Source organism: Malaclemys terrapin, chromosome 1, assembly GCF_027887155.1.
Source record: "Malaclemys terrapin pileata isolate rMalTer1 chromosome 1, rMalTer1.hap1, whole genome shotgun sequence".
In the NCBI taxonomy this organism is placed as follows: domain Eukaryota; kingdom Metazoa; phylum Chordata; order Testudines; family Emydidae; genus Malaclemys; species Malaclemys terrapin.
The window spans coordinates 339,127,711-339,142,865 of NC_071505.1; the positions used below are offsets into that span (position 1 = coordinate 339,127,711).

The 15,155-nt window shown below is 38.4% G+C and overlaps 1 protein-coding gene across 1 annotated transcript in view; it reads right to left on the reverse strand.

Moving 5' to 3' along the window:
* The window catches only part of UVRAG (UV radiation resistance associated), a 147,806-nt gene that overhangs the window by 27,497 nt on the left and 105,154 nt on the right, over positions 1-15,155 (reverse strand). The window lies entirely within an intron of this gene.

A 15,155-nucleotide genomic window follows, 5' to 3' on the forward strand; every position in this document is an offset into this window, starting at 1 on the left:
ATCTGATCATTAATCCTTGTTACATAACTACTTTGTTTCGTGCCTACAGCATGAATGTGCTCTCCTTGTAAAATAGGCTGATAAAACATGGGCCGGGGCTTATATTTCAGTACTGCATTCCTACATTCATAGCTTTAACAAAAGCAGATTGTTTACACATGGGTATTCTCAAACTATTAAAATAATTCTATGCTAAATAGTATGAGATATAATTTTAGTATAGTGTGTTAGTTAACCCTGTAGGTAATTCCCCCACACGTGCCACTTAAATGAGCCCCTGTGATCTATTTATAATCAACAAAATTAGGTAAGGCTGTATTGTGTCTATTTCACTGCAGCTGCACTATCTACTAGTTCTGTCAAACTTGGCATCACAAATAGAGATACATTATAGCACAACGCAGTTGTAAAGTCTTTAAAGTAATAAAAAAGGGGGAAAAAGTGTGTTTCTTGCTAACTCACCTAAAGATTACTTGATTAAAGTATAACTCATGTGTGTGTCAACTGACCAAAGAGGCTCATGGCTAAGTGCACTGTTCCTTATTAAATTGTGAAATGCTTCAATCCTCTATCGCTGATAAATGATACACTGAAGCACACACTTAATTTAGCTAGCATAATGTCAGTGACCAGAAAATACTAAGTATCCACTTGGAAAATCATTAGTGGTCCTGAAACTAAAAATCAGGGCCTTTTAGGATTAGTGCCTTTGGATTATGAAAGACCATTAGGGTCTTAATTTGTATTACTGAAGGCAGCTTCTACAAATGCAAACTTGATTAAGTTGAGTAGTTCATTTGTTAATGCACACTCAACTGTTGCCAGTGGGGAAGCGGGGGGAGGGAGGGGGAGTTTGACAGGCTGCAAGAATATTTTAGACAATGAACTCTGAGTGCACAATGCTGGATAAATCTAAATATGTAACCTACATGCCATAATCCAATTAAATTACTACCTGGGTATCTGGTCTTGAACAGCCACTATCAAAAGAAAAAAATCTGTCTCACTTCATAACACACTAAATGCCTTTTATTACACAATAGATAAAATATTTTTACATTACACTGTTAAGTATTTGTGCTTATTAAACTGTTTCACACTATTCTGCATTGTATTTGCTATAGCAGTTCCTAGAAGTTCATGCCCAATATTAGTTCCTACATTCTAAACCTTCAGGGAGGCTTTTGGAGTCAAATTTATCCTCCTGCCCTGGATTATACTAGGAAAGATAGCCCTAAAATTAAACTGTTAGAACACAATCTGTTGGAATAAGCCAGTCTCGGTTTGATAAATGTTTACATTTAATGAACATTGCCATAAGTAGGGTTCAAAGTCATATTAAAAAAAAACCCTGCATTTCTGAGAAATAACTGCTTTGCACCTGCACACAGGCACTGATTCAGTAGGTATTTTGAAGTCAAAGTTACACAACTGCTTAAATATCTTGTTGAATTGGGGCGTAAATGAATATACCTTGGAAAACAAAGGAGATTGAGTATGCTCAAATCAGCAAATAATTCTTACTTGATAGTTTTCTTTTTTAAAAATACAAATTTTTTCCTTTAAAAAAAATCTTGAAGCTGAGAATTATTTCTATTGTCATTTGGGTTTAAGAAGGGAAAAATTGCTTTGGAAAAAATAATTCCCCAATACTGGATTGTGTGACAGGAGGCCACTTACTGCAGAGTTTATTATTTCCATATGGACATAAAATTATGTACTATGGTGGGCTGTGACGCATACCTTCCACTCCAGTGACAGAACCTGGATTAAAACAACCATACAATGTAAATTACCAAATGATCCACACTCTCCTGGTAGGATTATACTGGATTTGGCTAAACAAAGGACTAGCCTGGAGCAAAGGAAAATATTAAACGAAAAAACCCTCTAATGACATTACATATGTCATTACTATCACAGCCAAATGTTTGCAAAATAGCCAATTTTTTTAAGGTCATTCTTAAATTCTAAGGTTTCAGGACATAAAAAAAGGACAGAATTAAGGGATTTTTCCTTTTAAGGCAGGCATGCACCCATTTCCAATAGTCAGGATCAGAAGACTGTAGATAAGAAAGACTCTCCAGTATTACACATGGACAATAGCACTGTTTCTAACTCAATTTTATATCGCCAAGTTAATCCGTAAATGTCATTGAATAGTCTTCCAGTTGGGTCCATGTTAAAAATTTGGTCTTTTCTTGAGTAGATATGCTGTAATGTAAACGCCATGCAGGATTAATATCTGCCATACTACAGCACAGAGCCTTAGCAAGATATCTGATAGAGCAAATTTTATTATTTCTAATGTAGTTCAATATGTAGAATCTTTTACCCTTTAGATATTTATGGTTAATATTGCAGAAGAGTAACTGAAGTTATATCTAGCAAGTATCACTATATTTGTGGACTTTCAATGCTACTTAAATTTCTTTAGTTAGGAATACCATCAGAAGTATCGCTTGCATAATTGCTTTTACAGTCTTTGCAGAAGGTATGCGACGACCACTTGGCTGCTTTGAAATTACGGTATCTATTAGAATCATGTTATTTCTTTGTATCAACATATATAAATTCTGTCAGTGGTTTAAGAGTATTAAAAATATAAATTAACATTTGTGACCTACAAGAATAACAGTAGGCATCATTTGCTGATTTTTTAAAACCAATTTGAACTTGTTGGACCCATACATTGTAACAAAATTTGATACGTGGTCAGTTCTTTATTTTCAGGAAGTGGTACACTGCTTGAAATAAGCATGCAGCAGAAAACAGGTCTTGCTAGAACGAGTCTTCCTTTCCAGTCCATCTGAAGATTAATTCATTGTCTTTGAAATGTGTTAAGGTAAATATGAAGTATAGCTGTTAAATATTATTTTGGCAACTTTAGGTTTCATGATAACTCAAGCATTTAACTCCTGGCAGGAATTCTTCTAGATGTCATTAGTTATTTAAAAAGTTGGCCTCAGTGAAGGATTCAGTGTGTCCCTTTATATTCCAAGATATACCAGAACAATTGTTTGTCTTTTATAAATCTCCCTTCCTATAGATTTCCTTTGCAGTTTTTACAAACTCTTAATTTGCATGTGGCCCAGTATGCAAACAGGCCTACATTGTGAGCATACACAAATGGCCAGACGGGGATCAGTGTCTCACCTCCTGCCTGAACGGAACATTTCCGAGAAATGTCACCTCCTGGTGACCTGCCCCAACTCCAACACCTAATTTTCAGTATAGATACATAACTCCTTAAATGCAAGGACAAAGGACATACAAGAGGGAATAAAGAGGAAAAATCTAACAAACATCTTAGATGTCTGTATAGTATAGCAAGAAGTATGGGGAATAAATGGAAAGAACTAGAAATGGTCTGAAATAAACAGGATGCAATTCAATGAAGGACAAATGCACAGTACCACACTTAGGAAGGAATAATCAATTGCATAAATACAAAATGGAAATGACTGCCTAGGAGGAAGTACCGCAAAAAAAATTGGGGGAGGGGGTTTATAGTGGATCAAAAACAAAATATCAGTCATCTCATCAATGTATCTTGATCTCAGTTACATTTCAGGAACCTTCCACAATAAAATATCAGTCAATGTAATATTGTTGCAAAAAAAAAAAGCAAACTTCATTCTGGGATGTACTGATAGCAGCATTCTGAACAAGACATATGTAGAAATTCCTCCACTCCACTCAGAACTGATTAAGCCTCAGCTGAAGTGTTGTGCCCACTTCTGGGCACCACACTTTGGGAAAGATGGACAAATTGGAGAAAGTCCAGAGGAGAGCAACAAAAATTATTAAAGAGCTAGAAAACACGACCTACGAGGAAAGATTGAAAAACTGGGTTTACTCTGGATAAGAGAAGACTGAAGGGGGACAACAGTCTTCAAGAACATAAAAGGTTGTTCTAAAGGGGAGGGTGATAAATTGTTCCCCTTGACCACTGAAAATAGGAGTAGTAGTAATGGTCTTTAATTGCTGCAAGGGTGATTTAGGTTAAACATTAGGAAAAACTTCCCAACTGTCAGGGCATTTAAGCACTAGAAAAAAGTTATCTGGGGAGGCTGCTGAATGTCCATCATTGGAGGTTTTTAAGAACAGGTTAGACAAACACCTATAAGTCTAGAGAATACTTAGTCCTGCCTCCGTGCAGGGGACTGCACTAGGTGGCCTACTGAGGTCCCTTCCATTCCTACATTTCTAAGATTTAAGATGATCTGTACATATATCTGATTATGAGGACCAGTGGGCTACTAACTCTTGGTAGCAACCTCACATGCCACCCTTTGTTGAACCATTATGCATATATCTGACATAAAGGATCCCTGTATAACCCTGTGCCCTCCTCCAGTTAGGACCAAGGAGACCCTGGGTCACACCAACTTTTATGTATAAACTACACAAAATCCATCCTTTGTACTCTTGTCTAGATTGCAACAACAGAACGAGGGGTAAGATCTGTTTTTGCTAAAGGAAAGTAATCAAGTTAGTAAGGAAAGGAACTAAAGTTCAGCTGTGAACCAACAACGCAGCATGATGCAAAGAGGCAGTGATGGAGGTACTGTTTTTTCAGAGGAGATATAAAAAAATTTAATCCTAATCACTTGTGACAATTTAAGATCTATAGTCCTTCACAAGAGTTGGAGTGATATTCAGAGGGTCCTGGGAATTACCAATCTGCCTAAATTCCTTTTATAGTTTGTGACTTAATGGAGGAAGGTTCTTTTTGAAGGTTAAGGGAAGTTCTGGTGTTGTGTGACAAGTGTGTGAATATTTTAATGTAAGTAAACCTAAAGATTTGATACAAAATAAAAATTAATAAAAATAGGTAAACAAGTATATAGTACTTTAAAGCTGCAGAGAAATGTGCAACCATTAACTAAATCAAACTTCAAGCAGAGAGCAAGGAAAGCAATGATAAAATCCACAGAACTAGGGTACATTTTCATGCAACTTATCTAAGCAATAAAAAGAAATGCAGAAGTATAACCTGTAAATCAGAATTAAGTTTCCCAGGGTCTTCGGGATTTTATACAAAAAATTTTACTCTTAACATTTTCTTAACAAAATCAAGAATCAAAGTGACTAATTAAAAATATTCACTTATGAACGCCCCATGTTTTTATAAAGAAATGAGCTTTCTGCTATACCTGCTATGTCAGTAAATAAGGGCTTTGCTTGGCCAGCAGGGGACGAGAACTTGCTAGTAAAGTGCTCACCACTAGTTTCGCTGAGATGTGTAAATCTAGAAATCCAAGTGCCTTAGGCCTTGTCTATATGAGAAGAGGCTTGCCAGCACAGCTAGACCAGCAAACCACTTTTGTTGGTATAGCTTATACCAGTTCCCCAAAGTAAGCAATACCAACAAACTCTTTTTGCCAATAGAACTACATCTACAGTAGAAAATTTGCCAGTACATTAATGTCACTTAGGGATCGGATTATTTTTATGACTTTATTAAACCACCAAGTTTCTAGAGTAGAACAGGCCTTAGTTTCTTGGTATCTCCCAAATAACCATCTAAGGTTTTGTGAGGTGTTGGCAGGTCTTTAAGGCCCTTGAATCCTGAGGATTTTGTTTTCATTTTAAATCTTAATATTCACAGGTATGTAAGTAGTGATGCTGATGACTGCCTGTTTCTGGGGTCAGAGTTACTATAGTGTACAGGGCCAGCACGAGTGGTATAGACCCTTAATTCCTATTTAAGTGCTTTTTGCAATGGGTGAATTCCACCCACTGATATTCCTCTCATGGTATTTGCTGCCTCTTGGTTTAGAAGATTTTAACTTCAAAGCTGAAGTACAAATTTAAGGGTGTTCATTTGGTAAACGAACAAAAAGATCACTAATCCTTCCTGAAGCTTGATCAAGTCCCTCTAAACTCTTTTTAATTCTAAATTAAACACCACTACCATACTTATTTGACTAAATACTTGTGAATGGTGCAGCAAGCTGAAATGGACAGAAGTGTCCTACATCATAAGCCATGAGGAGAACAATGACCCAGAAGTATTCTGTTGCTATGCAACACACAAAGAAAAATAGCAATAAAATACACGATTGCTTTGCTGCACTTCAGACTAAGATGAAAACGGTCTTTGGTATAGAACCAGATCCACAGAAACACAGAACTACACCAGAGCTGAGAGTTCCAGATGAAGCTACTTGCTAAGCCATTTCCATAGAGATTACTGCTTGCTCTTGATATGCTTTATTGTACCACCAACTTCTGTTATGGTACAGTTTAACCAAAGAAATTAAGAGTGCACAGAAGGGTTTTTGTACATGCAATGGGGGAGGGATGAAAACTGAATGGGGCGTGGATCCAATCCAACTAAAGGGCCAGCAACAACAAAAAATCCTTCTCCACTTCCCAAATTTTGGGAGATCTTCTGTCAAATTAAATCCTTGACTCTTCTTTTTAGGTATGTCTTATTGTATCAAAGGGCTGTTTTCCATTTCCCACGGAAAACTACATGATCTGTTTCTGTATGGACATCTTTAGGCAATTACACAGAAAAGTGCTTTAAATGTTGCAACTAGTATGTGATAATTACATGTACATAAAACAAGACTACAGCTAGTCACAGGGATAGTCCGAAAAAAGGCTTTAATAACAAAAGAAAACAAAAACACAATTGAATTCTCACCCCTTCAGCTGAAGAAGTAGAGCCATTAGTTATGTCACTACATATTTAGTCTGATTTCCCAACTGTCTTCCCCTTATTAATGCAATTTAATGAGGTTCTTCCTCACAATGTGCTACAACCCAGCCTCAAATACTGAAAAAAAAACACTGAAACCCAATGTAAAAACCTCACTGAAAATAAAAACACAGCACTGCTATTTAAAAAAAACAAAAACAAATCAGAGGTTAAATATTTTTAGAAACTAAGTTAACGAGACCCTGTAATACAAGCAGGCCATGCCATTGGAGGATACATATGGAGATAATGGCTGGTAGGTCCAAAGAAAGCATCAAGGAAGGCAAAAAGATGGCAGGAAGGGGAGTAATGAAGTGTGAGGCATGGGCGAAGCAAAGGGAAGGAAGAAGACACAAACAACAGTAGGGATGGGTGAATTTGCACAGTCCTGACAGCTGTATTGAACTTCCAGTTATCAAAGATTTCACTGCTACCATCAAAAGTTGCCCATTCCAACAGGGCTTGCCTCTTAACATTATATTTTGACAAGAATGAGTAGAAAATGGCAATTTGTTTTATGATGCGGGGTAAATTTATCCCCTCCGTGACCCTTCTGGGGGGTCATGCTCCACAATTTGGGGACCACTGCAGCAGATGATCCATCTCCTAAATTCTACCACTTAAAATTTATAAACAACTATAACCCTAGCCAAGATAGGGGCCCACTGTGCTAGGCACTACGTGTACACAGTGAAAAAACCTCTTCCCTGAAGATCCCACTATCTCTCAAATCCCTCCTTAAAAACTCCCCTTGATTCCATGTCCCTTGTCTTACACCAAACTGACCTGTTGCTTACATTTTCCACCAATTCTTATGGTACTGACGGTGTCTTTATACAAAGCTTTTATAATTGCAATCATCTTACCTGGTGATAACTCTTTAGAACTCTGATGAATAAATGGCGTACCAGAGTAGAACAGCAAGACAGCAACATCTGACTACCCATTGCAGGCTTACACTTTTATAATCATCCACTACATATTACACAGTTTTCCTCTTCTGTATTCTGAATTTACATTGTGATAAGCTAATACAAAGTAAAAACTCAATCTTGGAATCCACAGAAGATCTCCATAAAGAAACAAAAAGAAGAACAGGAGTACTTGTGGCACCTTAGAGACTAACAAATTTATTAGAGCATAAGCTTTCGTGGACTACAGCCCACTTCTTCGGATGCATATAGAAAGTTTGTAGTGGCTGGGTTAGTATATACTTAGCTGAGAGTTCAGTTGATTGCTGCCATTCTATATTTATCTGTTCATTGTTTCTTGAAATTGTATTTATTGTTTTAGGTCCCCCTGCGGTATACTAATTTGTACTCTTTATTCTAGGATGTGTGGAAACATTTTTCCAAACAGAAGGACAGCTAGATTCACATTACCGCCAGGCTTAATTGTCTTTTACTATGCAAAGCCACAATTTAGACTGAAAACTTGCAGCTTTTTTCCCTAATCTGTAAGCAGAGTAGACATTTTTAGATACTAAACAAGTGTCAGAGTTAAAGTTTAACAATCAATTAACATATGCAGCGCTCTCCCCTATAACTGTACATCTTGATTTTAAAGAGCGTTGTTCATTCTCTGGGCATGTTCATGTAAGTATTAATAGACTTAGACCAGTAATTGCAACTGCATAGCTCAATTGTAGTTGTCAACTATGTTCAGATAAATGATTATCTGAATCTCTTGTTGGTACACACAAATTGGAGAAAATAAACATCTGCTCCACAAATTTAAAAATGTGAAAGCTGAGAAATAGAGGCAGAAAATGTTCTCTGAATGAATTCTACAGAATTGTGTCAAGTATCAGAGGGGTAGCTGTGTTAGTCTGAATCTGTAAAAAGCAACAGAGGGTCCTGTGGCACCTTTAAGACTAACCAATACTTCTGTTAGTCTTAAAGGTGCCACAGGACCCTCTGTTGCTTTCTACAGAATTGGTTAGAAGTCAGCCATTTAAGGGTTTCTGATACAATAAATATGGGATACAAATAAATAAAAATGGCAGAGTTAGTTGTTTTACAACATCCTGGATCCCTTTTCTTAGTATGAAAGAGTGTTGGCCACGATTTGGATGACTAAGCAATGCAATAATCAAAACAGAAAGTGTTATAAACGCCTGCTGCTTTATAAACAACCTTGGGGAATCAATGAAATTATGCCTGTTGCTATATAAACAGTCTTCTGTGTTTATACCTTTTTGGGGGAAATTATAATCTGAAGTTTTATTTGCTCACTAGCATGTTGCCTGCCTATATTTTATGAGAGAGAGAGAAGGTGGGTGAGGTAATATCTTTTATTGGACCAACTTCTGTTGGTAAAAGAGAAGTTTTCAAGCTACACAGAGATCTTCAAGTCTGTTCTAACTGAGAAAAATACAAGTTTGAGTTAAAAAAACCCCACCATGAAAACCCATCCCTGGTATGCTTTTAGAAAGAACATAACCAGAAAGACAAGAGCTGAAAGAAGAGTTGTGGAAACAAATCAAGGATTGCCTCCATTTCTGCGGCAGTAACTTGAACACTGAATAAACTGCATATACATAAAACCATTTCCCCTCTTTATAAAATAAATTGTGTTTGGATCTTAAGGTGACAGCCCTACCTCCCCATATCAACTGGATTTGACTACTATGAATCTCTCTGAAAGCCACCTTGACATGCAGGTTTTTGATCTGCAATTATTTAGTTGTGAATTTAGAGCTCATAAGACAGGCCCTTGATTGACAGCCCTGGAGACTAAAGTCCTCCATTGATCCAGAGAGCAAGGTACAGTAGTACAAGGTATGGTAGTACCAACACTAGCACAGGATTCCTCATGCTGAGATGCAGGTGTTCTTATCTGCTGGCCTGGAACAACCACCCTCAGAACTTTGAAAGAACAGTAATGAATACGGCATACAACAATCAAAGCAGCAAAGTTCGATACTGTTTTACTTACAGAACAGTTCACTGCTGTAATTGACCTAATTCAGTTTCTCTAACAATGAGGCTTGGATTCTTTGTTTTCCTTAGAATGCACGGATTACCTGTGAAAGGTGCCCAGTTGTCCGCTCTAGAGACTGAAGTTTTTAAAGTGTACAGAAAGGGAAATAGGTACTGCAAATTTCCCCATATTGCCTCACCTGGTATGTAACAAATAGAGGCCAAAAGGTAGTTCAATAACTAAAATAAATAAAATAAAATAAATAAAGGTAGTCTCTTTACTGAGATTGTTAAGGTTCGAATTGGGGACAACTGTGGCTGGTGGTTTCTGCATCTCCTTCTCCCATTTAGAATTCAGTTCATGGTCCATCTGAATGTCAGGGGAGATCAATGTACAAAATTGATCTGACTGAGAAACCAAACTACAATATCCTTACTGGTATATTTGGACAAACTGAGATCCCCCTTTGCTTTGTTTGACTTGCTTCAAATTTTGTATAACCCTTCAATGTGTGCTTTACATATTTTATTTCACTGCTTTTGTACAGCCTACATGGCTGCAGTTTAAGTGACCAACAACCTTTTAAACGTTTTTTCTTGGTATCCTTTTACCTAAGATTATGATTTTACTATTCACTTGTAGCAGCAATAAAATATTTTTTGGGGGGGAAAAGTACTCTGCATAGAAAGGGGAAACTTTGGCTTTATCTTCAAGAACAGCAAAACTACATTAAAGCCAAATTTAGCTAAACTACAGACTATAATCCGCAAACAAGTGATGGTTGTTCCCCATCTTTCAATAAATCTTTAACACTAGAGCACTGCAGAAGTCTCTCATTACTAAGCATTTGTATTTTGTAAAAATAATTAAAGTACATTTTCTGATCCATTATAACTCAGCAAATTAAAACCACAATTGTCAAAGTAACTGAACAAAATCTGATAGTAATGCACTTGCTTAATCTCTAATTTGTAAATTTCAGTGATCTGCAACGGTTTCCCAGATAGTAACGGAAATATGGTTCTACAATTCTTAAAACTGAAATTGAGAAAAGCTGATATTTAATACTGGATTTTGCTTTCACTGCAATATTGTTTAGTGGAGACTGCCCATAGGTATTAAGTAAATAAAGTTATGGGAAATAAGAGTATGTGTTTGCATGCATAACACACTGTATACTTAATCATTTAGATGAGCCAAAAACTACATTTCCTCTTGGACCCATAGACTTAGATATTGGTGAAATCTTCCATGAAAGTAAACACAATACCCCTCCAGAGAGGTAGCCCATATTAGTGTTCACAGTTTGAATTTATTTGGTATCCTAATAAGGATATGGGAAACAATTGTGAATGAAAGATACGGGGGAAAAGGCCATTTATGTAAGTGAAGTATTCCTATAAACCTTGCTGGTTAGTAGATTTCTTATAAAAACAATGATGAAGTACAGAGTCAGGGGCCCCACAGAGGTGTCTCATAAGCCATGATTATTTTTCACAGCATAAATTAAAAAAAGCAATTAGAAGATAGTGCAGTTACCAGCTTCAAAAAATGCCAAAAAAACCAAAGTGCACAGAATTTTCTAACTGATGCTATTTTTTATTATCCCAGTGTTTTGCTTAAATTATAACTCCAAAGTTGATGCCTTCGTACTTTTTAAGCTCCTCAGTATCACGAAGTTATAGTTACTGGATTCCAAGACATGGGCACATTCATTTCCTATGATCTCATTCATTGTGAACTTTTACATTACAGTAACCATTACATCAAGACTTGAAAGAGGGTCAAAAGCCCAAGGAGAAACGTAAGTCATTACAAGTTAAACAAGATTTGTTTGGATACATAATCTAATTTCCTTTACGTGATTAGCTTTACACTAATAATTTGACACTGAAAAAGGAAATTTTGGAGAACATGACCACCACCAAACATCACCCTGTTTGCAATTTTGTGCTAAGCTAAACCAAGGGCCTCTTGCACTTGCTTTCTTTGCTAAGAACTATAGATTATACTTCATTGCTTGGTTCAACACGTTGATCCACAGGTGGCAGTGTGCAAACACTTCTACCCACTTTACACATGCTTCTACTCACTCGTCTCACATTTATCAATTACCAAAAAAATTTGTTGTTTAAACAAGTATTTGTCAATGCATAAAGTATAATGGTTAATTTCCCCTAGGTTATAGTCAATTACACCTCTAGCTCGATATAACACGAATTTGGATATAAGGCGGTAAAGCAGTGCTCCGGGGGTGGGGGGGGGCGGGGCTGCGCACTCCAGTGGATCAAAGCAAGTTCAATATAACGCCGTTTAACCTATAATGCGGTAAGATTTTTTTGGCTCCCGAGGACAGCATTATATCGAGGTAGAGGTGTAATTTGTATTTGATGGTCCAATATAAATAAAGTTTGTTATTTCAGTAACTACCGCATGATCACAGGTTCTAGTTATTTCGATCATTTTCTTCCTAGTACAATGGGAACTGTCACGCTGAATAAGAACCTAAGAATGGCAATATTGGGTCAGAGCAATGATCCATCTCACTCATTCGCCTGTCTTCCGACCATGGTTGGTGCCAGATGCTACAGAGGGAATGAACAGAACAGGGCCATTTATCGAGTGATCCATCCTGTCATCGACTCCCAGCTTCTGGCATTCAGATTTAGAGACACCCAGAGCATGATCCCTGACCAACTTGGCTAGTAACCATCGATGGACCAATCCTCCATGTCTAATTCTTTTTTTTAAACTTAGTGAAGGCCAAAAGTATAACATTCCCTGGCAACAAGTTCCATGGGTTGACACTGCATTGCCTGAAGAAATACTTCCTTATGGTTGTTTCAAATCTGCTGCCTATTGGAGTCATCCAATGAAATTTTGGTTTTTGTGTTGTGAAGTGGTAAATAACACTTCCTTAATCACGTTCTCTCCATCATTCATGATTTTATACACCTCTATCATATCCCCCCTTAGTCATCTAAGGCAGAGGGGGCTTCGGAGCAGAGTCCAATATGGAATACAGGAAAGCCAAACAGTATCAGAGCAGAGTAGTGAGTTATAGCTTAGTGTTTGGTGAACACTATATATATATATATATATATATATATATATATATATATATATATATATATAGTGTGTGTGTGTGTTTATATATTACACACACACACACACCCCCCAAAGTAGAGACTTTACAGATTTCAATAATGAGCATTTTTTTCAGGAAGGCCATAGATGTGGCAATGGACCTTGTAGAATGAGTGTTGTCCTATCCAGATAGAAGGCTCGGGCTCACCTAACGTCAAGGCTGTGTTGCAGTGCCTACTGGTTATCTCAATGTGGTTTGGGGTGGAAGACAGGCAAGTGAATGTGCTGATTGATATGGAACTTTGAAGAAACCTGAGCTTAGACGTTGGGGTGGGGTCATAGCGTGACCTTGTCCTTAAAAATACTGTGAGGAGGGGTATGCCATCAGGGACCCCCATTCCTCCAACCCATCATGCAATGTGATGGTTATCAGGAATGCAGTCTTCTTTGACAAATGGAGCAGTGAACAGGTAGCCAGTGGTTCAAACAGTGATCTTGTGAGGCAGTTAAGGACCAGATTGAGGTCTCATACCAGAATAGGGTGCTGAACTAGCAGAAAGATTTCCAAACCCTCTGAGGAATCTTCTTGTGGTTGGGTGGGCAAAGATGGAATAACCCTGTATTTAGGAGGGTTGTGTGTGTGGGTGGAAAGCCGTGATGGCTGCTAGGTGGACTCTTATGGAGCTCATCAATAGTCCCCAGGTTTTCCAGAGTTACTAGTTTAGCTCCTATGTCTAGAAGCAATGAGGTAATCGGTGAAACCTGCCTCAGGTCACACTACCGGGCAAACCTCATCCATTTTTGAGAAGACATGTAGCAAGTAGATTACTATTACACAGCAGGAAACATTATTTTTAAGTCCTCTGAGCAGGTAGTCTCTAATATTGTGAGCCATGACCAACCATGCTTTGAGATGAAGTACTGGGAGATTGGGGTGGACAAATCTTCATGCCTTCCTGGGAGAGGAGATGGGGAGCGATGTGACAAGTAAATCAGAGACCGAATGGGCAGCAGCATCAGATAAGGAAAACACATTTGCCTGGGCCAGGTCAGAAGTATTAGGATGACTCTGGCTTTGTCTCTTTATTTTGAGCATACCTTTGGTTATTAGGCATGCATATAGGAGAATTGACAACTATTGAAGGTGAAAAGCATCCCCCAGAGAACTGGTGATCCTGTCCGCCAGCTGAACAGAAGTGGGTAAATTTCCTGTTTAAGCCTTTGGTGAATAAGTCTGAGGGGTGCCCCACTGACTAAATGTGGGGAAATAAACCCCACCATATTACACACTTGTGATCTTCGAAGAAGTACCTGCTGAGTGCATCTGTAGTCACATTCTCAGTCCCTGAGAAATAGGCCACTGTGGTGATGATCTGGTTGTATATTACTCCTGGGGGAATTCTACACTATTGTGCACGTGCATAATTAATGAGCACTGCAGATTTATAATTTTTTTTGCACAGAAATAAGCTTCTGCCAAAATGTTGCTGCAGTTCCACCTTTTCCAACCAGAGGGCACTGTGGCGATAGAACAAAGCGGCAGCTCCCTGCCAGTGAGGGAAGAGAAAGCCTGCAGTGCCTTCTTCGCAGCTGGCCAGGTCAGGAGACAAGGGCTATGGGGAGACAGACAGCGTGGGGTGCTGGGTCCAGACATGGGCTCATAAGGGCTAGTGGGGGAGGACAGACTGGGGCAGGGCTGAATGGGAGTGGAAGCACACGGCAACAGGGGGAGGGAGGTGCAGAGAGACATGGGGACAGGAGAGAGGGTACAGGGAAACATAGGGACAGGGAGTGGCTGGGTGGGGACACAGATACATGGGGACAGGGACGGGGGTACAGGGACACAGAGGGTGGCTGGGTAGAGGTATAGAGACATGGGGATGGGGAAGGAGTACAGGTTAGCCAATGGTCTGCATTTGATAATTTAATAATTACAACTTGATAAAGTAATAATCACCTTCTACATAATTATTTCAGGGAATTGGCAGTGAACATAAAATGAGCATACTGGGTCAGACCAAAAGTCCATGTAGCCCAGTATCCTGTCTTCCAACAGGGACCAGTGCCAGATGCTTCAAAGGAAATGAACAGAACAGAGCAGCTGAGTGATCCATCCCATCATCCAGTCCCAGCATCTGCAGTTAAATTTAGGGACACACCGGGCACTGGGCTGTGTCCCTGACCATACTGGTTAATAGCTATTGATGGACCCACAGTTAAAATACTTAACAGAAAAAAATAAGGTCCTAATTTCTCCTTCTTAAACCCTTCTTGTAGGATCACTATAATCAGGCCCAAACGGAGCTAGACATTTCTGGGCTTCCTAATGGCAACCATCACAGAAGGAGAAAACTGCTCAATGTGCTTAGTAAGGGCTTTGGATTTTACAAATAAAAGGAAAAAATTCTGGGCCCAAAACCCATTTATGCTCAGT